This window comes from Poecilia mexicana, unplaced genomic scaffold (assembly GCF_051168715.1).
Source record: "Poecilia mexicana isolate PSO_F unplaced genomic scaffold, ASM5116871v1 scaffold_16, whole genome shotgun sequence".
Taxonomy (NCBI): domain Eukaryota; kingdom Metazoa; phylum Chordata; class Actinopteri; order Cyprinodontiformes; family Poeciliidae; genus Poecilia; species Poecilia mexicana.
The window spans coordinates 30274821-30302060 of record NW_028263385.1 but is presented as its reverse complement, the minus strand read 5'-3'; the positions used below and the strand labels follow the sequence as shown (position 1 = coordinate 30302060).

General features: G+C 37.2%; 2 long non-coding RNA genes and 2 pseudogenes across 2 annotated transcripts; 2 read left to right on the top strand and 2 right to left on the bottom strand.

Moving 5' to 3' along the window:
• The first annotated feature begins 5550 nt into the window (after positions 1 to 5550).
• Positions 5551 to 6949, top strand: LOC148155172 (uncharacterized; annotated as a pseudogene).
• Positions 6950 to 7033: 84 nt separating this feature from the next.
• LOC148155171 (uncharacterized) lies at positions 7034 to 12213 on the top strand (annotated as a pseudogene).
• A 3063-nt stretch (positions 12214 to 15276) lies between these two features.
• LOC148155170 (uncharacterized) lies at positions 15277 to 17393 on the bottom strand. The gene is made up of 3 exons (XR_015765688.1): positions 16204 to 17393; positions 15906 to 16111; positions 15277 to 15825 (listed from the first exon to the last, which is right to left on the bottom strand). It is a non-coding gene; the product is annotated as an uncharacterized LOC148155170 (long non-coding RNA).
• A 3151-nt stretch (positions 17394 to 20544) lies between these two features.
• LOC106903698 (uncharacterized) lies at positions 20545 to 26636 on the bottom strand. The gene is made up of 3 exons (XR_001414729.2): positions 21492 to 26636; positions 21290 to 21415; positions 20545 to 21085 (listed from the first exon to the last, which is right to left on the bottom strand). It is a non-coding gene; the product is annotated as an uncharacterized LOC106903698 (long non-coding RNA).
• Positions 26637 to 27240: the final 604 nt, after the last annotated feature.

Sequence of the window (27240 nt, the reverse complement as noted above, 5' to 3'; positions counted from 1 at the left end):
ACTAGATACCCTTCTTTCATCCCATCGGTATCCAGGAACATCAGGGACACAAGAGTTAATGACTAAAATACTCAACAGACTCTAAGGAGTCAGAAAATGTATGATATGCCTACACTGTCTGTCTATGGGAGGCGATTATGAGCTGTAATTTGAAGTTACAGACTTGGGCTATAACCTTAACTGGTGTATATGTTGGGGGTTTAGTGGGGGTTGTTTAGCGTGTCACTCTTGTCTAGTGTGTTAGTTATAAAAAAGTTAATCAGTAATAGTAGAAATGTACACTTACATAGACTTTAGGATGCTGTATTGGCCTATTTATCAGATTTTGTGAGTTTTTCCATCCTGGGCTACACAATAGTAGCCCAGGATGGCCACATAGAGACATAGCAGAATGAGAGAGGATACCACCCTCATTAAATGACTAATTCTGAGGTAAAATAAAAAAAAAATGATTATTTTGAGATGCTTAGCCAACTATTGACAGCATAATTCAGATTATTATATTACATTTCTGCCAACAGATGATAACCTTAGGCCAGTGGTTCTTAACCTTTTTTGAGGTACCAAACCCATCAGATTCATATGCGCATTCACCGAACCCTTCTTTTGTGACAAATAAAATGATTTTTTTCCAAATTCACTCCAAGATCACTAAGTCTTCTGGAAAGGTAGAGTCTCTGACAACAGTTCTTCAAAATATAGTCAGTTTTGTCAGCAAAGTTGAGCTGACTGCCCATGAACGACCCAAGGTATTTAAAATTTGCCACAGTTTCAACAAGTTGGCCATCGAGAGAAACTGGAACCACTTTAAGGTCTCGTTTAGATCATTTAATTAGCTCTACATTCTTAAGAGAATGAAAAATTAATAATAAATAATAAAGACTTTGCGGTATTCTGATTTAGTAATGTAATTATATTAGTTGTGTTACCATCCCCACACCACTAGAGGCAGTACCAACCCCAAAAAGATGCAACTAAGGAGCAGATTTGGAAGTACACTGAAAGCTACAGAAAGCTTCAGGTGACCAGCAGCATTGAACAGCCTTTGTTTGTCTGCTATTCATTTACTACCACATTTCTTTTAACCCAGCTGTACCTGAGATGAAGTTAACAACTGCAATACTCAACAGACTAAGGCAGTGGTCTCAAACTGCATTCCTCAAGGGCCAGAGTCCTGCAACTTTTAGATGTGTCCCTTGTTATACACACCTAAATTCATTGGCTGAACTACCTTACCAGCATGCAGTCTTATATTTCAAAGCAGTCTTGGTGCAACATTAGAGCTTGCACATTTCTGAGCTCTTCAGCCTGTTTGCACATCAGGTAGCTTGCATGCTACCCAACTGTTCCTGATGCTGGGGGTCCTCACATACATAGCAAGATAGTAGGCTATTAGACTATTAGATGTGAGGACATAAACCTGTACCAGCTAGATGGCTATATAGATAGGCAGACCATAGTCAGACAGAAAGACAAATAACTTTATTGTCATCATATGCTGACATTAAAATGTATTGCCTTGAGTAATAGAATTGCCAATAAAAAAGTGAAAAATTGCTCAAAGTATAAAAGTTTATAGTCAAATAAAAATAAATATTTAAAAGGAAAAATATGTAAATGTATAACTTTAAGTCAATTAATTTGTATGTCCAGTCAGTTCAGTTTTTAATATATAAAAACTCCCTTAGGATCTTCAGCAAGACTGTCTCCTGCTCTCTACATAAAGCTGCAGTATGTAACGTTTATTAAAAAAAATATTTTTTACTTAATTAAAATGATCTCTATGTCCTGAGAATATAAGATGGATAATCTGTGTAAAGAATTAGCTCTTCTGTCTTCTCCCTCTGGACCTGCTGTCATCTGAACAAATATTCTGCTCTGTCAGACACAACCAATCAGAGTGGGAAGAGGGTCTTAGCGCTGTCAGTCATCCTCATATAGGTGCTGCTCTACCCTGGTTTTCCTGGAACATTAAGTTGCTTCTCCACCATTAGCATATTTAGAAGCATAAACATGAGGTTGATTGACAGTGCTAAGACCCTCCTCCTGTCTGGGTGTTTTTGACTGGTTGTTCTTTTAGCGCTGTCAATCAACCTAATGCTCATGCTTCTAAATATGCAAATGGTGGAGAAGCAACTTAATGTCCCAGGAAAACTGGAGTAGAGCGGTGCCTTTGTCTGCTTCTGTACAGTGGAAGTACCTTCACTGTACAGCAGTAAGTCAGTGACAGAATCTGGTCATCAGCTTGTTGGACAGACGACACTGCCTGAGGGTTCTCAGAAAAAATGAAGCTCTGCTGGGATTTTTTTAAAGAGGTATTTGGTTTTAAAGGTCCAGTTGAAATCCTTTGAGATGTAGACTCCCAGAAATTTGAAACTACTGACCCTTTCTACTTGCTCACCATCTATGCTCAGCCCTGGATGGATTGTCCTCTTTGGATTATTTCCTGTCTTCTTGGTATTCAAGGTAAGGGAATTCTCCCTTCACCATGGGTTTACCATGTTATTAGCCTTTGAACATCTTCTGTATGTCATCCGCATTTTTGAACAAGACAATATTATTCTGGGTGGCTTTGCAGTCGTGGGTAAATTGGAAGTAAAGGATGGGGCTGAGGACACAGCCTCGGGGCATACCTGTGCTGAGTGTGACCGCGGAGAAGGTAAGGGAGTTGATTTGGACATGCTGGGGTCTGTTGGTTTAAAAATCCCTGATCCACCAGAACAGTCCTGCTCCTAGTATCAGGGACTCTAGCCTCTCCACCAACTTGTCAGGAGTTGGAGTTAAAAGCTGAGCTGTAATCCACATCCAGCATCCTTACGTAGGTATAAAGTAATATCAGTATTCTTATTATAATAAGTCTTGCCATCAACATTTAGTTTTTGAACAACTTTCATTTCACCAATGATCCATCAAGACTATTATTCAACATCAACTGATTCTTCCAACTCTCTTGCAAGAGGAAACTTGCTAGAGTTATTATGAACATGAGAAAAGGCCATTGATCTAGCGGATGACCAAAGACTTTTTAAATATGAAGGTCTCTTCTTTGTTAAACTATTATGATACACTCAAAAATATTTCAATCTGTTTTCTTTCCTTTTGTTAGATAGCTAAAACAGTGGTGTAAAAGAGTTATCCCACTATTTTTGAAGCTTAGGAATGTTTTTATTGTGTCATGGAATGTGGTTGTTGGTAAGTATTTTTCTAAATGACCTGTTCTGAACTTTATATAAGCTTCCTCTCCAGCATGATGAGCTTACAGCAAATCACTGACTATGATTAGTGATACAATGAATCTGGTGAAAAGACCGACTATGTCTGACTGAGGCTGACTTAGAGCGTTTACCCAGCTTTTCTCTATAAGTTCTACAAAGGAATATCTGTTCATCTCTATCCCAGGCTTCTGTAGGCCATAATGTCTCTCACTTTCTGTGGGCTCGTTGTCTGTCATGTTCCTAAAGGTGCTGTTCTACCAACCTGCCTCTAACTGGTTTGGCCTCAGTCCACCTCGGCCAGATTCATTTTCCTTTAGCAGATCCAGCACGGCTCTGGCTGGCTGTTCTCAGATTTCCATATCTACTTCAAGTGTAGTACTAGCCTGACCAATCAGGGTAGGGACCAAAGCGATTTCATATATCGCAAAATAATCAGCTGATCGAAGCCTTTATCATTATCTTTGGGCCAGCAATAAATTTCTATAAAACAAAATGAAATATCTTTGAGTCCATCTGAACCATAACCTTGAGGTTCTCCATGGCTGAGTGTCACTTCAAACCTCTGCGGAGAATTGACCAGTTGCTGTGCTAAAGGCCCTCCCACAATAGTGAGGAATAGAGCGGGTAATGGAAAAACTCACTACCAGGGGTAGAACTGAACTACGCACTAACTGGTTAGTGCGTGACTTTCCAGTAGAAAAGCACTTTAAGTTACCTTAGATACTGAAGTCTGTTTTCTGAGGCGAGATAGTATCTGGTAGCGGCTCTGGCTTTTAAAATGAAACCTTTGGTTCCTGCAGGTGTCTTAGTATCCTTATTCACACACACACACTGGATTATTTCCAAATGGATTAATGATACTCTGATGGTGAACATTCTAATTTACTGTTAATAGCTATGTGTCATCTGAAGAAATAAATACAAAAAGTCAATAATATTTCCAGGTCTGTAACTGTAAACCAGCACTAAACTTTGCTCCAGATAAGTAGAAATTGAAAGTACAGAGTAAGACTATTCAGCTAAATTGTGTAGCTATCAGAGGGTAGGAACAGCATCCAAACAAAGGCAGTTCAATGCTGCAGTATGTATATTTTAGGGAAAAAATTATGTTATATATTTGTTGAAACTGTCACCATATTGTCACAGTATGCTGAGACAAATAATCTGTGAAGAAAAATCAAGCCCGTCTGCCTTCTCGCAATGCTAAATTGAAACAACCAAGCAGAGCCAGGAGGAGGATCTCAGGACAACATAGTAATAGTTTTAATAAATACATATATTTTTAAATAAAAGTTACATGCTGAATCTAAATGGTTACATCTTACTGATTTTATTTTTTAACAAACTCATTTGTGGGCCTGATTGAAATCAACATCCTCAGCAAGCATAATGTAGATGGTACCGATATGCCTAAGGTTATCATCTGTTGGCAGAAATGTAATATAATAATCTGAATTATGCTGTCAATAGTTGGCTAAGCATCTCAAAATAATCATTTTTTTTTATTTTACCTCAGAATTAATCATTTAATGAGGGTGGTATCCTCTCTCATTCTGCTATGTCTCTATGTGGCCATCCTGGGCTACTATTGTGTAGCCCAGGATGGAAAAACTCACAAAATCTGATAAATAGGCCAATACAGCATCCTAAAGTCTATGTAAGTGTACATTTCTACTATTACTGATTAACTTTTTTATAACTAACACACTAGACAAGAGTGACACGCTAAACAACCCCCACTAAACCCCCAACATATACACCAGTTAAGGTTATAGCCCAAGTCTGTAACTTCAAATTACAGCTCATAATCGCCTCCCATAGACAGACAGTGTAGGCATATCATACATTTTCTGACTCCTTAGAGTCTGTTGAGTATTTTAGTCATTAACTCTTGTGTCCCTGATGTTCCTGGATACCGATGGGATGAAAGAAGGGTATCTAGTTTGGTCAAAAGATGTGGAAAAATGTGTAATAATTTTGGTTTAACGACCTCTAATGACCTCTGTGTTGGTCAGAGAAACTCAAAACATGGCTTAAATGAAAGCCAAGAGTGTCCCCTTTAAGATGATACCAAATATTGCATTACAGACCTTTGACAAATGCCCATAACATGACCCTAAACCAGAGTTACAGCAGTCCCAAAATACAGAATTTTTCCAAAGGGTTTGTTTACTTCATGAGATGATAACTATGACTCAGCTACCATTTTGGAAGGGCTATCATATCAAAATATTAACTAGAGACATGTATCTTTTCAAAAAATATTGATAGACTTTGCCACCCTGAAACGGACAAAAATGTCAAATTTTGGCCTCTGGCCCATGGACTAATATCAAGAAGATGAATCACACAGAGAAAAAGTTAAACAAATGAGTGTTACCAAATATAATGACGACGAATCTCAGAGAAAAAGTTAAACAAATGAGTGTTACCAAATATAATGACGAATCTCATAGAGAAAAAGTTAAACAAATGAGTATTACCAAATATAATGACGACGAATCTCACCGAGAAAAAGTTAAACAAATGAGCATTACTAAATATAATGACGACGAATCTCACCGAGAAAAAGTTATACAGTTAAGTAGAAAAAAATATCTTAATCCACAACATAAGAGAAACATAATATCAAATGTAGAGCTAAAAAGACGGGAGATTAAAACAAAGTCAAAAGAGTTTGATTTTGTTGTTCAGCAATTTTTGGACAAAGTAAAAGAGGGGCCCAATTTTGTGTGTTGCGTGTGCTTTCGGTTGTTATTTAAACATCAGGTTTTGAATTGTTGTAAAGAATCCTACAGGAAAACTAAATAAATGTCCTTCATTGCAGATAAATGTATAAGTAATGATTATGTGCATAGATGTAGCAACATGTGCATATCACCATGTAATCTCAAAACCTGTCGAAATAAGTTATATATTTGCTATTGTTGTCATTATAAAATTAATAGAGGTGAAATGCCCCCAGAAAGTTCATGTAATAATTTAACACTTGATCCCATCCCACCTCAGTTGGCATGCTTGAATACTTTAGAACAACATTTAACAGCTTTGCATATACCATTTATGAAGATGTTAGCATTGCCAAAAGGAGGGCAAAATGGAGTTCATGGTCCTGTTACTTGTGTCCCTGCAAATATTGTTGAAACATGCAGTTTGCTACCTCGTAGTAATATGGAGGGATCTTTGTTACCTGTTAAGTTAAAGCAGAAATTGACATACAAAGGTCATTATGATTACCAGTATGTTGACACAATGCATGTCCAAGAAGCTCTTTGGTACTTGAAGCATTGTAACTTCTTTTATAAAGATGTAGAGTTCAATGAATCTTGGATCAATGAGTTTTCTCTGGAAGATAACGGTTTGATTAAAAAAAATGATGGTTGTAAAGAAGATCAAGACATGTCACTAGATGACAATGATGATGACCTTTTACATGACAGACAGACGCACTGTATGTTTCAGGACACTTGTCTGATGCCGGTAGATATCGGCCAAGAAGCTTTGGATGTGTATGTTGTGTCGCGAAACCTGGCTTGGGACTGGTTGAGATCTTACCAGAGCACACACAATTCAGATCAAAAATGCCTGAAGTAAACCAAGTAATCTTGCATTGTGATTAAAATTGATTTTATTTTTCTATGGAATGATGTTATGTTGATGTATTGATATGAACACATGTAATCAGATTTTATAAAGAATACAATAGATAAGTTAGTTATACTTTGATGAGTTTATGTGAATACAAAAGTTGATTAAAGTTTGAGTGTAATAAATAGAATTGACGGGGGTGAGAGAACAGTCAGTGTGGGAAGACAGGAAGTGAAACCTGTGTAAGATGCACACAGGAAACAGGTGCAGACGACAGAGAGGGAACCGAGAATGCAACTCGGAAAGAGAAGAGTGTAACTAAAGGTTTTGGTTAACCATGGAAAATGTTGACGAGAGGAAAGTTGTGTGGGCCGGGGTCAGTGACACGTAGGAGATGGAAAATGTAAAGATAAGGGAAATAAACGGATGCAGAAGGAATAAAAAGTAACAACGCAGAAAGATCGAGGTTCTTTGTTCCGCAGCGTTCGAGTCGAGCAGAAGGAGAAGCAGAGTCAGATGAGGCCTGAGTGATGACACCCCGGGATGACTGCTCGCTGCCAGTGAAAGGGACAAGATCCGTTTACCCAAAACCCAGGACTCTGATTCGACTGTGGCCTCACGCTCAACCCAAAGGATTACATCGATGCTGCAGTGGACATGGGGAATATACCAAGATCTCTCGTGGATAAAGAACTGAGTTCAGAGAGGATTCTCACCAGTTCAACTTGGATTTATTCTGAAAGGATTCTGCCAAGACAAAGATAGGACTCCATCCATGGACGTTAAAGTTCTGCTGCCAAGATCGTCTCTGCATCTGGGTTCGAGTATTACTGCCTCCCCCCAAAGCCTCTATTTAGATTAAGACACAGCGTAGGGTTAGAAGTAGGAGTAATTTTTGATGATTCTTAAAAGTTTCAATTTCTTATATTTTTTATTAAAATGCTGTATGTCCTTTTCCCTTGCTAAAGCTTGCTAATAAAATACTAAAGTCTAATTTGAAGTTGTGGACAGTTAAATTAATTGAGTCATCTAGATTTAATTTCTCTGATCGTTGTACAATCAATGTTTATGGTCCTAGTAACTTATGGTGGCTTCGTACGTTCTTTAGTTCAGATAAATAATGTCCCTGGGACTTATTCCTAGTCACTAAAATTATCCAAGTCGGTTACCAAGTGCACGTTAATTATTAGGAGATGAGCTACCGTGAACAGGTGTGGTTTATGAGTTCGGACATCGGCGGGGCTACTCCGATGTCTGGGCTATGAACTGAAGCGGGGCATAACGTCTGGATGAAGGTAGTTAGAACTTGGACGAATCATCTCCGCTCCCAGCTTAAATAAAAGTTCTCTAAATTCTTATCTGCGGTAATACCCGAGAATTGGAGTCTTTTCGGACCCGTGAGACGGAGAGCTGGTCAGTAGTCAGTCTGCTGGAGTGGGGAGGAGTTAAGGGCGTGGCTGAGTACTGAGAATTAACAGTTGATAATGTGTTGAATGTAGCGCCAGGTGAGAACAATAACCCTATAAAGCTGCTTTCTGATTCTACCAATGAAGCAAAATGTTTCCCTGTATTGTTCCCATCGGGTTTTAACACATATGAAAAGCGGCAGTGTCGTTTGACTTTGAGTTGTTATTTTAATAACCGACTTCTTCATGCTGATGGTAGATTTGCGCGTAATGTGGAATATATATTCTTTGCACAGTACATGTCAGAACTGGAACAGGTTGTGTCTAAAGTGTCAATAGCTTTACGTAAAGGCATAAGTTGTACATCTCAAAATATGACTGAGGTTTTGAAGGATGAAAACTCTTTAAATAAGTTGTTGGAATTTGATGACGGATATCGCTTCTTGAAACCCATTCGAGGCACACCTGCTTTCTGGCAGTCCGCTCAACGCGACTTGCTAGCTTGTGTTAGAATGTTGGGAAAACCCACATGGTTTGCCTCGTTTTCATCTGCTGATATGAGATGGAAAAATCTACTTTATAGCATTTTAAAGCAGGAAGGACGAACGCAGACTTTGGAACAGTTGCAGTGGGCAGATAAGTGTGAACTCCTGCGTCGAAACCCTGTTACTGTTGCCAGAATGTTTGATTTTAGATGGCATGTTTTTGTAAAAGAAGTTTTAATGTCTCCTGCAAATCCAATTGGAAAAATTGAAGATTACTATTATCGTGTAGAATTCCAGCAGCGTGGTTCTCCCCATTGTCATTGTCTTTTTTGGATTTCTGGGGCTCCAGTTTTGGACAAGAATACAGATGAGGAGGTTATAGTGTTTATTGATAAGTATGTCACATGTGAAATTCCATCCGAAGAAGACCCGTTTTTTGAAGTAGTTACATCTGTACAGCAGCATTCAAAATGACATTCAAAAACTTGTAAAAAGAAAAAAACTGTCTGTCGTTTCAATTTCCCTCGGCCTGCATCTTCTCGAATATTTATTTGTCGTGGTGAAAAATATGGTTAAGACTTGTAAGTGCAATTTGGATAAAACTGATGATAAAGCACATTGCGAATGTAAGGATAAGACAACTCGGGAACAAATGGACAGAGATGTAGCAAGTGAAATTTTAACAAATGTCAAGAAAGCCATCTCAGATGAGAACTGTCCATACAGTTCTGTGGAAGAAATGTTTAAAGCTTTGAATATAAATCAAGATTTATTTGAAATGGCATACAAGCAATCCACTAGGAATACTCATGTCGTCTTGAAAAGAGAAATTAACGAAATCTGGATTAATCAATATAGCAGGCAGCTGTTAAAAGCTTGGAATGCAAATATCGATATCCAGTATTGTGTTGATGCTTATGCTTGTTGTGTTTATATAGTGTCTTACATGTCCAAAAGTGAACGTGAAATTGGCCTTCTGTTGGGAAATGCACAAAGAGAAGCAGCCAAAGATGGAAATGTTAGTGCTAAAGAGGCTTTAAAGAAACTCGGTAGCGTCTATTTACATAATCGGGATGTTTGTGCACAGGAAGCAGTATACCGACTAACCAACATGCATTTAAAGGAGTGTTCTCGGAAAGTGGTTTTTGTTCCTACGGGCGATAATATCACAAAAATGAGTTTACTGATTTCTATTTTGAGAGAGAAAGCTGCATCACAGGATCTCACTCCAGAAGACATGTGGATGACTGGTATTGTTGATCGCTATAAGAATAGGCCGAATGATGATGTCTTTAGTGATATGTGCCTCGCTAAGTTTGCTTCAGAGTATCGTGTTTTGTCCAAAAATGAGAAATGTAGAAATGCAGTAAAGTTGAATAAGGATTTTGGGTTTGTTGCCAAAAGAACTCGGACAAAACCAGCAGTTGTTCGATATGCACGTTTCTCTGAAACAAAACAGCCAGAAAAGTTTTATCAAAGCATAATGCAGTTATATCTGCCTTATCGCTTTGATAGTGAACTCAAGCCTGCGCATTTTGAAAGCTATGGTGACTTCTACAAGACTGGTGTTATTGGATTTGTTGATGGAACAAAACATTCTGTAAAGTGTGTTGTAGATTTAAATAGGAGTGAATTTGAGTTGGAATCTGATCATTTTGAGGCTGTGGACAATGTTACTGCTGATGCAATGTTGGAGGATGGATGGGCTCAGTTGTGTCCAGAGGTTTGAATTAGAACGCTTGGAGTGTGTTGAATTACGAAAAGAAACAGCAGTAGAAAATGATGCTCAGGAACATATTCCTGATTTAAGTTCTAACTGTAAAGAAATTTCAGTATTTGAGAAAAAACAAATTAGTAGATCTGAAGGCCTTGCATTGATTAGATCTTTGAATGAAAAACAGTTTTCTGTTTTTATCAAATCCGCCAGTGGTGTTTAGACAAAGTTAATGGAAAAAATCCAGAACCAATGCACGTTTTTGTAACTGGGGGAGCTGGTACCAGGAAAAGTCATCTAATCAAAGCAATTCAATATGAATCAAAACGGTTATTGTCCACTGTGTGCAAGTTCCCTGATAACACATGCGTATTACTGCTGATGATATAAAAATTTTAAAAACTTGTGAAACAGGTGAGGTTAGCTCAGCCTTGCACATATTTGCGACTAATAATCAAGTAAATGAGCACAATATTAATCGTTTATTTGAGACTTGTCCTGAATTTTTAAGGATTGGGGCACAAGACTATGTCAATGATAAAAAAAAACAGGAAAACTGAGGTTGTTAGAAGGGACTCATTCTTTATCAGAAGTGCTGTTGTTGGGTAAAGGCGCACGTGTTATGCTGTGTAAAAATGTAGACATTAGCGATGGTCTTGTCAATGGTGTTAGCGGTACCGTTACAGAAATATTAATACCAGAAAAGGCTAAGTTTCCTAAATGTATCTATGTTAAATTTGATGATGATCGTGTAGGCATAAAAAAAGGAAGAGCTGTCTCAATATATCATCAGATTTAGCAGAATCAACACCCATTGAACCTGAAGAAGAGAGGGCAACTTTAAAGGGTGGGCTACGAAGACAGTTTCCCCTTAAGTTAGCATGGGCATGTACTGTACACAAAGTTCAAGGAATAACTGTTGATGAAGCTGTTGTTTCTTTTAATAAAATATTTTCACCGGGACAAGCTTATGTCGCTGTAAGTCGTGTTAGAAGTCTTTTAGGTTTGACGATTCAAGATTTTGATGAAAAACGTATATATTGTAAGGATGACATTGCTGTTGCTCTTCAGAGTATGACACCCCTTTCGAGTGGATCTTTTCAGTTGTATCGACTTAACACATCTCTTTTTACTGTATTCTTGATAAATGTTCAAAGTTTAAATCGGCATGTAAAAGATTTGGCCTGCTTTACAGAAAAATGGAAACCTAAATGTGTTGCTGTCAAAGAAACATGGTTATCTTCAACCCAAGCAGATACAGTAATTATAGATGGTTATAGTTTTTCCAACCGACCCCGACATTTATTGTATACCAGAAGGCATCCAGAATTGATTGCGTTGCAAGACCAACAACATGGTGGTGTTGGCATGTATTCTGCTCATGGTTTGGAATTTGAAATTCTACAACAACCAGAGTTCAATTTGGAATGTTTAGTGTATCGGTTTTGTAGTTTTAACATGGTCCTTGGGGTAATTTACCGACCGCCATTATATCCTTTATCACTATTTAAGAAAAATTTAGCAAAGTTACTTGATTGGCTTGAGAAACAAAATGACACAATAGCACTGATTGGAGATTTTAATGATGATATTTTTATGTCATCAAGTATATCAACATTTGTTTCTGATAAAGGATACCTCCAAATGGTTGGAGAAGCAACCACTGAAAAAGGTACTTTGATAGATCATGTTTATATTAAATCTCAGATATATGAAGTTCAGGCAGTAGTTGTGCCAACATATTTCAGTGATCATGAGGGTATAATGTGTAGTTTTAAATTGTAATAATTTTAGTAATCTCGGGGTTTAATGTGTGGTTCTAAGCTGCTTTAATCATGTGACATTAAGAACATTAAAAAAGTTTTTCTTTTCTTGATTACAATGAATGAAAAGATAAGACATTTCAATATATTAAATATATTTTATTATATCAAATTTTATTCATAAATCAAATAAAATACCTTATTAGTGAAACATTTCTATTCCAATTTAATTAAAAGTATCTTAGTAGTTGCTAATGCAACTTTATGTGAAAAGTTAACAAAACCTTTTTAGTTATTTAAAATTAATTGATATTTCATAATTAATTAAATATCAAGTCACTTTAGGGGTTTCGTTTCTTACATTAAGACAGCATTTTTGAAAGTTAGACAGCTAAAGCGTTTCATACATACCCAAAGTAATAATGAAAGATTAATATTTTAGAAATTGGTATGTTTTCATTTACATTGATGTTATCTCATTTACCTTTGAGATCTAAAACATTATGGAATTTCAATAGTTAATATATATGTATATAATCTTTGAAGCTGTTCTTAATGCAGGATTTGCTTTACCTTGTCACATAGCACATAAAAAGCAAAGGCAGTTGTAATGGTACTTCCACTTGGAACAAGGTTCGATTCCTTGAGCTGCCATATTATTTTGTGCTGACAATTGAAGGTAAAAGAAACCTTTTATTCTTTAATTCTTTTTCTGAAGTTTTTACAAATGTATTTTTTTAGTTTTCTTCAATTTAAATATAGTATTTGAATAGAAAAATGTCAGATTTTAGCTTTATTTAGTTTATTGACATTCTAAAGACTGACAGACCTTTAAAGGTCCTCACATATTTTAATATTAAAAAAGAAATGTCTTTGGAACTTTTGTTTTGGGGATTGTTGTCTGTTGCTTTCTTAATTTGGTCCACTAGATGGAGCCAGGAGACCCAAATTACCTGGAGGATTGGCTTTACTCCTGCACCTTTAGACACCTGTAACTTCTTTACTCCCATCAGTGTTCAGTATAACAGGATCAGTCTACCAGCACTTCAATGCCTCAGTACTAACCTATCTAGGTAGTTTTAGCCACTCTGAGCTTTTCTGTGAGGTCACGTAGCAAATCTGGAAGTTTGGCAGGTTCTCCTGTGAAATTCCCCTGTGGTTCCCTGGGCCATTCCCTTTGTGTAACCACAGCACCTCAGCTTCCAATCCAGTAAGCTACCCAGTTTTGTCATCAGATTTCCAGTATGGCGTACATAACTCACCTTTCCTTTCATCTCTCCCTAGTGTCCTGGCAAGCCTGGTTTGCAGACCAGTATTGAAGAACCCCTCTTTCATTTGTTTCACCACTTTAACTTGTACAATAATTCACCTTTTTCTGATCTCTAAGTTACCCTTGTTTCTTTCTTTATCTTAGTGTGATGGCAAGCCACACAGGGTAAGATCCACACCTCATTATAAGTTGGCTTTAATTTTAGTTTTTTTTTTTAGTTAAATTATTCTTTATATTTTCTTCCACCTTAAAATGTTTATATGGAGTGTACAAATATTAACAATGCAAGGTTGAAATTTAATTATGTACTATTAATCTTTTCTTTGTTTCAGTTACCTTGGTGTTTTGCTCCCCTCTCTGGTGGATAAAAAGGCATGGCAAACGGCTGAGGTTCCTGAAGTACTGCTTATGGCCTCATTTTACTGAACCACCTGTGTCATCCTGGGGGTGGAGGGGGGCTTTTTGGGTTTATTTCATTGTTTTTGCTAGTTGTCAGGTGGCAGCCATTTTTATTTCCCCTATTCTGTCCACATGGTTTAGCTAAACCAGTATTTAAATCCCCGTATGTGTCATTTCAGTTAGGTCAGTTTTGTTGTGTCAGTTTGTTCAGAAGCTATAATATTTTTTGTAACATTTAAGTTCTAGAATGTTTGTATGTGATCCTTTTATTTGAGGAATCTTTGTTACCTTTTGGGTGTGCCCTTTTAGCAGCCGGCTTGGAACCTACCAAAGAGGAGGCCCGCCTCAAACCGAACTCTTTTATAGGAAGGGACATTTTTTTGCTGGACTTTGATTGGCTGGGCAGTTAATTGAGAAGGTGGGGACAACAGTACATAAGGACACTGCTGGCTGAGCCATGAAGAAGAGGGAGAAAGCTTGAGAGTCTGAAGCAGAGATTGAAAGCTAGGAGACTGTTGGAAAGGATGTCATTTTATCTTTTCTGTGAGCTATTCTGTGATGAAGGAGACCTAATAAACCACCTTTTTTATGCTACAGCCAACTTTGAGGAGTTTTTCCTTCCACACCACACCTCTCAGTGTAATACAGTTATATCTTGAGTCCAGTAATTTCTGTTGACCTCTTTTATTGGCATGTCTGTTAAATTATGTTAACCTTTTTTCTTGCTTTTTTTATTTTTTGTAAATAAAAACCCCACCTTTTTTTAATTCAACACCTGTGTTCTGCACTTTGTACTCTCTGGTCCCAGACAGTCAGTCAGACATCTAGCCTCCAAGATTACAATATTTCTAAACATTAGTTTCTGACATAACTTTAAATTTAAAAATCCTTACATGAGTCAAATCCTTACATGAGTCAGTTTTGTAATATTCGGTTTTTATTGTGGTAAATTTTAGAGCAGTTCAAAAATGTCAGTTGCGCAAAGAAACATTCCAGCAAGAATCTGTGGTAAAATTATAGAAAAGGCAACTTTTTAAATGTAGCATTCCAAAACTGTTTATATAATTAAACCTCTCCTGGAAATCATCAGTAAAAAAAATATTTATATGATGTGGGATTTATGGTTGTACTCTCAAACACACTGAAATCCAATAGTGTTGATGTAGAGCAGGGGTGTCAAACTCCAGTCCTCGAGGGCCGCTGTCCTGCAGTTTTTAGATGTACCACAGGTACAAAACACTGGAATGAAATGGCTTAATTACCTCCTCCTTGTGTAGGTAAGTTCACCAGAGTCCTGCTAATGACCTAATTATTCTAGTCAGGTGTGGTGCAGCAGAGGCACATCTAAAAGTTGCAGGACAGCGGCCCTCGAGGACTGGAGTTTGACACCTGTGATGTAGAGCATAAAACAGAAAAAAGGCCACAGGATATCGGCATTTTTGCATAGCTCAATGTTTTAATATTCATGTTCAGAATAATTTTACAAACATCTAATAAGTTTGGATTCAGTCACTGAAAACCTGCATCCATGGAGCAATAAAATTACTAGCATTAAATGAACTCCATCTGCAATGCAGTAACAGAATGAATTTCACAATTCTACAATTTTGATGAAATATTTGTGAAGGTGCTATGACATTTTAGGGACTGGTTGTTCTTCTAAACCATTAAAAATAAAGCAATACATATCTTGGAGACACAGCTGACTTCCAATTTATAAAGATATACAGAAAAAGAGGACAAAAATAAAACATGATTCCACTTCAACTCATCTTCAACCAGAGTTTTTTTTTTAAATAAGGCTCTCATCTCTTCTCTCCATGAAACTGGCCCTCTGTCATGATGGGTTTGAGATTCTTGACCCACATGCAGAAACACTCAGAGAATGGGTTTAGTCAAAAGGTTTATTTACAGCTCTGACAAAAGAAAAAGATATAACAGTCAGTTGGAGTTTATTCTTTCTTCGGTCCAGGATCCGGAAATTACTGCACACAGGTAGAGAGCAATGGTGAGTTCAAATGCGGATGGGAAACTTCAGTTCTAAGGGAACTCCGTGAGTTCTTACTTGCAGTGGCTGGAGAGCGAGCGGGGAGAGGCAAGCGGATCCAGGTAGGCAAGGCTATTTCCAGGTTGTTGGCTGCTCAGGTGGTTCACAGGGCTGGAGGGCGGACAGGGTGGTCTAACTCACAAGACCGAGAGGAAACGGTGCAGAAGCGGCACGAGAGGATTCCTCCAAGACTCCGGTAACTCGAACGGTTCCGATGCAACAACCTAGAGAGGATCCACAAAAACAGATTAGACTATGAAGAAGTAACGTATCAAAATCTCAAGCTGTTTAGCAACACTATGAGGGCTCTGTTTACCACTGCTGGCAAACACTCTGGCGAGGAGGAACTGGCCGCCTGCTGCTCATATACTCCTCACGGTGATGATCATTTCTTGCAGGTGTGTCAACCAAGACCTGTTGGTCCAACCTCTGGGGAAAAACAGCCACAAGGTGCCCTCTGGTGGATAGACCTGGAAAAACACTAACCCAGCCTGGTCCCCAACACCCTCAAGAAGTCAATGTGAAAGAGAGATAAGTTAGTTGACTTCAAAATAAAAGCATAACAAAGAACATTTATTTCAAAGTTTTCTTTGAAAATGTAGAAATGTATTTCAAAATACTTAGACTATTTCTAGTCTCTAAGTATGTGCTTAACGTTAGTGACGTGCATGTTTTACAGAACCACTCCATATAAATTTTTTTATGAAACATATTGATGCATTTAAAATCAACATTCATTAAAGAAATAATTGAAATTAACTTTTAGGTACCTTTCTTTACAAACATCCTCATTTAATTGTTAATTAATTTTTAATTGTAAAAGAATTATTGTAGTTAATTTCTTGAAAACACAAAGTCATTTTTAATTGGTTGAGGTTTTTGTGAGGTCATCAGTTTACCAATAAAAAAATTCTGTACAGTAAAGGTCCCTGAAAAATGTAGTGTAAATTGGATGGTCTAGAACTAGAATGAGATATAGCTAATGGAATAGCCAAGAAGTGCAGTGGATTGAAATTACACTTTAATCCTATTGGGCTCTTTACAGGTTGATAAAAGTAAAGCATAAAAAAATTGTAGCGTCAATCCCATGATCCATGCATGATTTAGAAATGACCGTATGATGCATTCTTTATTTGATAGGCTTCTTTTATGTTTAAGGTTTTTGGAGAATATATTTTCATCTGAACAGCTGGATTATGTATTGTCTCATAACTTATGTTCAGATTTGCTGCATTGTCGCAATCTGGGACAGTCCCTGGCTGCAGTCCCTCGGAACATCTCGAGGGACTGCCATTTGGCCACGCCCCAACGGGTCGGCCAGCATTGACAGAGTCCATTATTATGTAAATCTATGTCAGTTGGCAGATGATTTTATTCCACATGAATACTACAGCAAAAGTAAGAAATACAGCAGAAAAAACAGGTGACTTCCTGTCGGAAGGCTAAGGTTATGTCATCTTAGCCCCCCTAGGATGACACCACCCCCATATGATGAGGGGTGGTCTCTAGTCAGACATAGGTAGTCTTATGCAGCTGTGACCTTCTATTTTGAAGTTATGACATGTAGATGTTTCATGGTGAATAGTCAAAGTTTGGGACTTAGCCACACCCACATACTTTGACATATAGCTCATGGAATAACCTAGGGGGGGAATGGAGTCAAAAATTACAATTAAATCCTGTTGGGCTCTTTAGAAGTCAACAAAGGTCATATGTTTCCAGTTTCGTGCCAATCGTAAGGTTCATGTGTGATTTCCAGACAATCGTATGCATATGGCAAGAGACTGCCATTTTGCCAGGGCAACAAGGGTCAGTGGGCATTGACAAAGTCCATTATCATGTAATTCCATGTTCAGTTGGCAGTTAATTTTATTCCACTTGAATACTAAAGTAAAAGTAAGATATACAGCAGAAAAAACTGGTAACTTCCTGTCGGAAGTGGGCGGGACTAAGGTGATGTCATCAACTCACCATGTCATTGTGATGAGGGCTGCTCTATAATGAGACATATAAAGTCTGATGCAGCTGTGACCTGGCATTTGGAAGTTATCTCACATTCATGTTTCATGGTGAATAGTCAAAGTTTGGGACTTAGCCACGCCCACATGCTTTGACATACAAAAATTCCTGTGATAACTTCTGACCTTTAATGTCTCAACTCTCTGCTGACTGAGTTTGAAGTCTGTATCTCGAAAGCTATAGGAGGAGATAGATCAGATGCGACGTCTATGACAAAGAGGAAATGGCGGATTTTGATCCAAAATGGCCGACTTCCTGTTGGGTTTGCACCATGGCTCCAAGAGACTTTTTTGTAGGTCCTGACATCATACACATGTGTACCAAGTTTCATAATTCTAGGTTAAAGCATGGCTTGGGGCTGATTATTTAAAAAATTCTAGGGGGCGCTGTAGAGAAATTAGGCCACGCCAATCAACGACTGTTATGGATTCCTGTTCGGGGATGAATAAGGATGCATCCTAGTGAGTTTGGTGCAGCTGGGCTGAACGATGTGGAATCTAGAGCCAAACGTATGGCAGCGGCGTTCCCTCTGCTTCGCCGCGCTGCCACGGCCACGCCCTCTACTGAAAACTCTTGGCGCTTTAAAGCAAGTGAGACCAACATGTTATCTGTCATCCAACACAGAATCATATTGAGTAGGTCAAGAGAGCCAGAGATGGAGCTTTCCAAGTCCAAAAAAGGCACTTCCTGTTCTGAGGGGGCGGGGCTTAGATGACGTCAGAGTATGACGACATAGGATCGTCAGGCATCCCACCAGGATCACTCATGTCAAGTTTGGTGCAGCTGGGCTCCAAATTGTGGAATCTACAGCCAAACGTATGGCGACGGCGTTACAGGTCATTTCGCCACGCCGCCACGCCCACCTGCTCCATCAAAACTAAACAGGGTTGGAATCCATGACACACCAACATGTTTTCTATGTGTATACACAGTTTCATGTTGATGAGGTTAAAGGGGTCAAATAGCGACCATTCAGAGTAAAACATGACACTTCCTGTTCTCAGGGGGCGTGGCCTCAGTGATGTCATCATTTGACCATTGGTTATTGTAGGGGACCCGATGATGATCAATCACTGAAAGTTTGGTGCTGCTGTGAGTTTTTTTGTAAAAGTTATAACCGTTTTGTTTTTCATGGCGACTAGGTGAATTTTGACCCCAGGTAACTCATTTAGAAGAAAAAAAAACGCAAAACTGTGATAACTTTGGATCGGCCATGCCTTATGAACGATCTGACCGAGTTTGAAGCCGATCGATCGAAATCCCTAGGACAAGTTCGAAAAAATGCGAACCCTGTGAACGGCCAAAATCGGGTCAAAATCGGAACTTCAATCCAAAATGGCCGACATTCTGTGATACTTGAACTATGACATTAATTGTAAATTCAGAGTATCTTGGGGAGCTCTACAAGTGTACCAAATTTCAAGTCTCTACGAGAAAGTAAGTGAATAGGAAAGGGTCTTTTGAAAGTTGCTAGGTGGCGCCCTTGAGCCATTTCTGTTGCGATTTTTCCGGGGACCTTAAAATACGTAAATTTTCACCGGACTCTATGCCCCCGCCAAGTTTGGTGAGTTTTTGAATATGATAAAGCCCTCAAAAAGCCATTTTATTTGGCACGGGAAAAATAATAAACAGCGCGATTACAATAGGCCTTCGCAGCGCTTAGCTGCTCGGGCCTAATAATAAACAGTACAGTTTCAATAGGCTCTCGCAGCACTTAGCTGCTCGGGCCTAATAATAATAATTTACAGCACAATAACAATAGGCCTTCGCAGCGCTTAGCTCCTCGGGCCTAATAATAAGAAACAGTACAGAAACAATAGGCCTTCGCAGCGCTTAGCTGCTCAGGCCTAATAATTAAAGCTCCGCGGAGCCTCAAGCGGCCCTCGCAGCCAAGCGCCGCTCAGGCCTATAGCCACCGCGGATGTTCCAGCACCGCCTCCCGCCAGCCACCGCCGACGCTCGCGTGCCATCCTCCACGCGATCCGCTTTCATGCCTTCGGCAGCGTTCCCTGGCGATGCACCCAAAATCTGGAGCAGATTGGGCCATTTGGCAAGTAAATACAGCTGTTTCATTAATATAGGGGGCGTAGTGGAGTCAAATTGCAATTAAACTCTATTGGGCTCCTTAGAGGTTCACAAGTGTCACTCATAAAAAGTCTGGTGTAAATTGGATGATGCATGTGTGAATAAGAGACGATCGTATGCATATGGCGAGGGACAGCCATTTTGCCACACCCCTACATGTCAGTAGGCATTGACAGAGTTAATCTTCATGTCATTTTATGTCAGTCTGCAAAGGATGAAACCCACACAGCAAAAAGTCCAGTGTTGATTTAACTCCCACAGAGTTGATTTTAAAAAATTTTCGGAGTTTATATAGTCCACATTCTTATGTGTTAAATTAACACTTTCAAAATAGTTACATTTTTAACACTGGATCAGAGTAAATTTTTAACTCACAAAACAGAGTTAAATTAACTCTGTTTGGGATGCAATGGTTAACACTGATAAAATAACAAAAAACTATTTTGTTTGTGTTAATTTAACACTTTCAAGTGCTAGAAATTTACTCCAAAATGTGAAACTTCGTGATTCTGGTTAAAATGTATTATAATAAAGTAAAACTAAAACAAATAAATAAATTTTAAACAAATGTTTTATTTATGCAGCTGTGTTTGCAACATTTTAAACTGTTGTACAGTGAACAACATTCAATAGTATTCCATACAAGTTTTGAATATCAAAAAGCTTATAAAATTTTTGATCTGGGATTTTCAGAAGATATGTTTCACTATAAAAAAAACCATGAAAATGAACAAAAATCTCTGTAAATAGCTGTTTAGGTAACAAAGGAAAAAGTGATTGCCAATTAATAATATATTGCTTATCTTGTTCTTAAGTCCCCCACTCCAGGTAATTCCTTCATTTTGCCAATATCAATGTTATTCAATGCAAAAATGTATAAAAAATCATTAATGCAGGTTCATTAGAGATAGCACAAAATGTATTTTGAATAAATCATCAAATGCTACAAGAAAGCAGTTTGTTTGTCATGGGATGAGTCACTTATCCACGATGATGTAGAGGATGTCAATCTTGCTCTGCTGGCAACACACAACAAGGAGGTATGGCTGCAGACCCCGTTGGTCCCGGAGATGTTCCTCTGAACTTCAGCATGACTAAAATGAAAGAATACATACACCAAACATAAGAAACCAGACATACGGCCACAACCATTATAAAACTTTAAGGATTCATAAAAACCAATAAAAGAAATTAATATTTTCCCAGACATACTCAAAGCTGCCATTTAATCACCTGCTGAACGTAATGTATATAAAAGCAAAGTGATAAATTACTACACATACTTTTATTTCAATTACCTTATAAAAGACAGCAAGTCTCTCGACTGCATCCCACGCACTGATTCCTGGAGACTTCAGGTGGTTTTGGAAGGAGATGTCACCATCCTCAAGTACTCCTCTCTGATTGGTTTAGCAGGAAGATGCCTAACAGGAGATTTCATTTTAGTGAAAAAATTGGGACTTTTTAAAAATAGATTTAGAAGTGCAAAAACACACTTACCTATTTTTATCAATCCTGTGAGCATCAGTATGTTCACCACTTGTCTTCTTATGGCATCACTGAGAGTTTCTGTTGTTCCACACTCCTGCAGAACTTCACCACCAGACATCATTTTGTAGGGCACTTCAACCAGCTATGAAATGAAGAAAAATTAAACAAAAAGAAATACATGGAGAATTTAGATTACCCAAAAATGGCACAACATGTTTAAAGAGTTTAGGGGCACACCGAAATCATGTTACCTTTTTAGCAGACACTCCATTATCAGCATTCTCAGGTTTAGACAAAGCAAAATATAACTTAAGTCAAGTGTTCCACTCCTATGTACGTTAGAGGACGTAACACGTCAGCATTGCTAATTATTAGCCATGTGAATGTACAGGCTGGTAGCATTTAAATTACCATGGCCAAAATTATGATTTTAAATGATAGAAAAATATAACTTTAATTTTCATAAATACACGGCCCGATAATTGTGTGTGTGCGTGTGTGTGTGTGTGTAACCCTTTTGCTGCTAACAAAAGGGTTAGCAGCAACCCTTTTGTGGGTTGCTGCTAATTAGCAACCCACAAAAGGGCTGCTAGCTAATACATCGAGTATAGCCGTTGCAAAATATATGAAGTATTAAATTAGTAGAAAAAGTCACATGACTATCAACTTAAAAGCGCTTAACCAAAGATTTAAGAAGTTGTACTTACCGTTTAGAACAACAGGTTCCTCTGTGAGCTTTTTTGTAAAAGTTATAACTGTTTTATTTTTCATTGTGAATAGGTGAACTTTGACCCCAGGTATCTCCGCTTAGAAACATCCCCCCCACCCCGCAAAACTGTGATAACTTTGGATCGGCCATGCCTTATGAACGATCTGACCGAGTTTTATGCATACAAGGCATTAGTTTATAAAATTTATGCAAACCTAAATTTACCATTTTAAAAACAAAAAGCAGCGGGAGAATGTAACTTCATAACCTCATTTCTAAGCAGAATCTCAGAGGGGAAAAAAAGAGAAATTACGTTGTGTAACGCAAGAACAGATTATAGCAGCAAAGCGGAAAAATTCGCTGTAACATTTTTTATAATTATGAAACAGCAAAGGTAGATGTCATATTTTCGGGATTTGGGAAATACGTTATTTGTACTATTTTTCTGTGGGTGGATCGGTGCCACTTAAACGGCTGTAAAGCGAAGGTTTTGCACATTAATATTACTGACTACTTTTGTGGTTTGGATCGGACTGTAGCGTTGCTGCTCTCAGCTGTTCTTAAATTACCGTTCTCGGTGTCGCTCCGACTGCATGTTAAATGTATTTTATATAATTGTCATATAAACAAAAGCTAAGGAGTTGCGTAAAAATAATTTCATACTCCGTATAACACAACCTCATAAACACACGTATTGATTTACCTTGTTGCGAATTGCTGCGTCTGTTGTCAGCGTGTTCCCGTAGTAGTGGATTTCCTCCGGCATTATTTTCCAACAACAAATTATTCCACTGAACGAAGCACGTATAGCTCACTTTTAACATCTCTCTTCCCATTTCTGACGCTGGATCTTCAATGTCCTCAAGCTTTGAAATAGCAGGCAGCTACAAACCGTCTCTTAGCTGTAGTTGCTAAGTTTTGGGTACAGTCCGCTGTTGCCTTGATATCAGCAGGAAAATGAAAAAACTAAGCAATGGATGGTACCAACTAATTACTGGACATAACCTCACACCAAAAAAGTCGATTGTTCTACCAGTAGGTCACAGATATTTCAAGTTTTGCGTCTTTTTCATGGTACAGATCTTGCAGCTTTGGCTAAAAACAATAGGAGGAAGCAGGACCCGGAACTAATATATGTGGCACAAATTCAAACTGAAATACGTCACCACCTAAAAAAAAAAAAAAAATTCCCATCATCCATCACTACGGAGTTCTTGAAGAAGGTATTTCATGGTATATTTTCAGCAATAAGGAAAAGTTTTTATTGTGTATCATTTTTTTAATTGTTATATATTTTTTTCTTTCTAGAAAATGGCAAATTATTCCCCCTTAAAATTGCCTAATTTAACAGACCCCGAACTCAAAGCGGTTCAAAACGCGGCCCAGCTTGCCTCTGTAAGTATATCAGTTGGTATCTAATTTAAAAAAATATATTCTTTTTAGAAGCTTTTCTATGAGTTTTTTTTTTTGTTAAGTAGTTCAATTTACGGCAATTCTCTTTTTTTTATTATATCAAACATATCTTAAAAGATTTAATATGGAGAATTCCGTAAGTTTCACCTGGAGTTGGTACGTCAACTAATAAAGTAAACTGCGGGGGCGGGAGGGGCAGTTAGGACCGCCATTAGTCCACGGGACAGGGGTAAGACAATTCTAATGTCAGGGACAGAAGTACGAAAGCAAGAACACGATCTTGGAGGGATATGCAAACAGGAGTAATATTATAGCACAGGTTGATAGCTTTAAAAAAATAATCTTAGGTTCGTAGCCAATAAGGAAGAGTTCATAGTTATTAAAAAGCTATAAATTATGTTCATGTGCAGAAAAGTAAACGCAAGGGAATCAAGATAACTTAAGTACGTAGTGGTCTCTTCTCGGTAATATAAATAGTGTATACTTCTAATATGTTAATGTAAACATTGCGGTTATTGGCCGTTTAGTATGCATAAGTTTCGAATTTAAGGCGTCATATTCAACGCAGCTTTAAATGGGTTTCATGTAAAACTGGTTTAATTTTAAGTGAAGTACTTAAATTCTTTATTGATATTCTATAAAGATAAAATAATATTTTCTTCAAGTGTAGCCCTTGTTCCATACGAGTTTAACACTGACGGCATCGACTTATTTTTGTGGGACAAAATCAATTAGAGTTCCGAACACAGACAACACCAGCAGCTACAGGCTATTTCTTAACAAGCTTAAGGTTCTTTATTGGTGTTAGCTCGTCATTTAAACTCACTCGGTTAATTTCGGGAAAAACTTTTGTGAAGTTCTTTGCATTTTACTTCGTTTCTGCATAATTTTAACACATGTAGGTCTTTGCAGCAGTAACAGGTCTCATTCGCTGCTGCACAGGTTTAAACACAGCGGGTTGCGTCTCCACGTCCATGTAATTTTTCAATATCACTCGAAAAAATTAGTTACAACGTTTTTGTTGATTATTCATATTTCAAACTAATATATCTTTTTTTTAATTCTATTATAATGTTTTTAATATTTGTTGTTCAAGTTGCATAGGTGTTTTTGGCAAATTCTTCCTATGAATGTAATTGTTAGATTGATGAAAATAGAAAATTAATTTTTAATAGTCAATTCTTACTATTTATTCGAAATGAAATGGTTTACAATGAGGCTGTACAGTTTCACAGTAGGAATAGTTGTTATCTTGCAGCAAGAAGGTTTTGGGTTTCATTTCCAGCACAGGGTCTTTTTGCATGGAGTTTGCATGTTACATCTGTGAATGGTTATTTCTTTTTGGTTACTCCGGCTTCCTTCCACAGTTTAAAAACATGAATTTCAGGTTAATTGGTTTCTCTAAATTTTCCCTAGGTGTCAGTTTGTCTTTTTTTTTTTTTTTTTGTTCATGGTTTTTGTTTTTCTCTAGTGCCGTTCACAGGCTCGCGACCTCTCCATGGTTTACCATGCTTCTTTTCTGGAATATTAGTCCTAAATTATTTTTTATTGAGAATTTTTAATTAAGGAAGAATAATAAACTATGTTTCAAAATGTTATTTAATGCATATTACTCATTGTTAGACAATTGTTTTAGATATTTGTGAACTTAAATTATTTTTTAAATTATTTGTACTTTTCACATGTTGAAAATCATTCATTTATCCATTTTCTTTACACCTTTTTCCCTTAATGTTTTTGGGAGAGGTGCTTTTTGCTATCTCCAGCTAATGTTTGGGGTGAGAGGTTGGGTCATCTGGACAGGTCGCCAGTCCTGTTGCAGGGCAACATAGAGACACACAACCATGCATATATACACACTCACACCTAGGAACAATTTAGACAGACTAATTAAACTAATAGTCATGTTTTTGGATTATGGAAGGAAACCAGAGTACTTGGATAAAACCCACGCATGCACAGGGAGAAGATTTCAAATCCATGCAGAAAGACCGGGGCCGGGAGTTGAATTCAGAACTTTCTTGCTGCAAGGCTACAGCTTTCTTGCCTTGCAGCCCTGTTCAAAATAATGTTACTTGTAATTATTATTGTTGTTACATTTACAATTTTTTTTTGTTTTAGTGACATGCAAGATTTTTTTTCCTTTTTTATTCAACATTATTTTACCAAGTCATTTATTTATGTATTTATTTATTTGCAGGTTTTACTAAACTTGCTTTTCTTTTCTTACAATTCTGGAGTCAGTTGTCATGTTTTTTTAATATGTGACTTTCTTAAAAGATTTCTTTATTTTCAAGATATCTTTTAAGTTGTAATTCATTTTTAGATGTTTTATTTAATTTAAACTTTTGTTCACAAACTGAGCATCTGAGTGAATGAATAGTAACAGTTGTTTAATGTGATTTATTATTTATGGTGCTTAACATTTTTTTTTCTTACAGTATCACCTTTGCGATCCAGTAGCTTCGCGTGAAGCTGTGCAGAGGAGCGTTTTTGAGGCTTTTCAGCTCTCTCTAGAAGCCCTGGAAAAGAAAGGCAGACTGAACAGGGCTATGGAACAAAAAACAAAGCTCCTGCAAGCAGAAATAAGTAGCTTGAAGAAGCAAGTTCAACAATTAAATGATAAGATAGAAACTTTAGAAGTTTCTTCTGCATTTTATGCAGATGGTAAGTATATTTGGTAACTCTTTATTTGAAGGGGTTTACATAAGACTAACATGACAGTGTCATAAACATAACACCTGGTATAAACATGAAAGGTCTTTATGAATATTTTTGACAGTTTTCATAAAGTTTCATTTGGTAAATAATGACACTTTTAATGCAAAGTTGCTCTAAAAGTAGCATTAAAATCCTTTAAAAATGACAACTTTGCGTGAAAAGTCATTTATCAAATGATGCTTCATGACAATTGCCATAAACATTCATAAAGAGTTCTTTATGTTCATGATGGGTGTTATTTCATGTTTATGACAGTTTCATGTCATTCTTGTGTACATACCTTTAAATATTTTAATTATAAGTTTTATCTGTGTTTTATATTTAAATTTTATTTAACCTATTATATAATGGTATATCATGAGGTATTTTTAGTGTAAACACAAAGCATATTTAAAATATTTTTTCCCTGGTTTTACAAATACATTTGTAAAAGATTTGTAAATTATTGTTAATTTTCAAAATTAAGATTAAACTGAAGAAAATAATGATAGTCATTAACTTATTTAAATGTGAAATAATGATTTATAAAATATTCACCACAATCTTTTCAGCATGTTCTAGCTATTCTTTCACATTTTTGCTAAGCTTTTCTATTGATGGATGTCTTTCATCATTTGAGAGGCAATATTTTCAATTTAAAAGCATGATTACATATGTTTTTGCTCTGAAAATCTTTAATGTTTTTACTGCAACATTTTGTTTTTGTGCTCTTTTAGAAAACTGTTAATTTAAGAAATCTCTACTTTCTTTTTTATCAACTACTGTACTGGGTCTCTTTTTTTCCTTATAGCAGGTGTTCTTATGTTTCTAATATTCATTTCTATAATTAAATACCATATATTTTCATCTTTGCTTGATATTATTTCATGCCCATCTTTTAACACAGTTGATCAGAATACTGTTAACAAGCAGTAT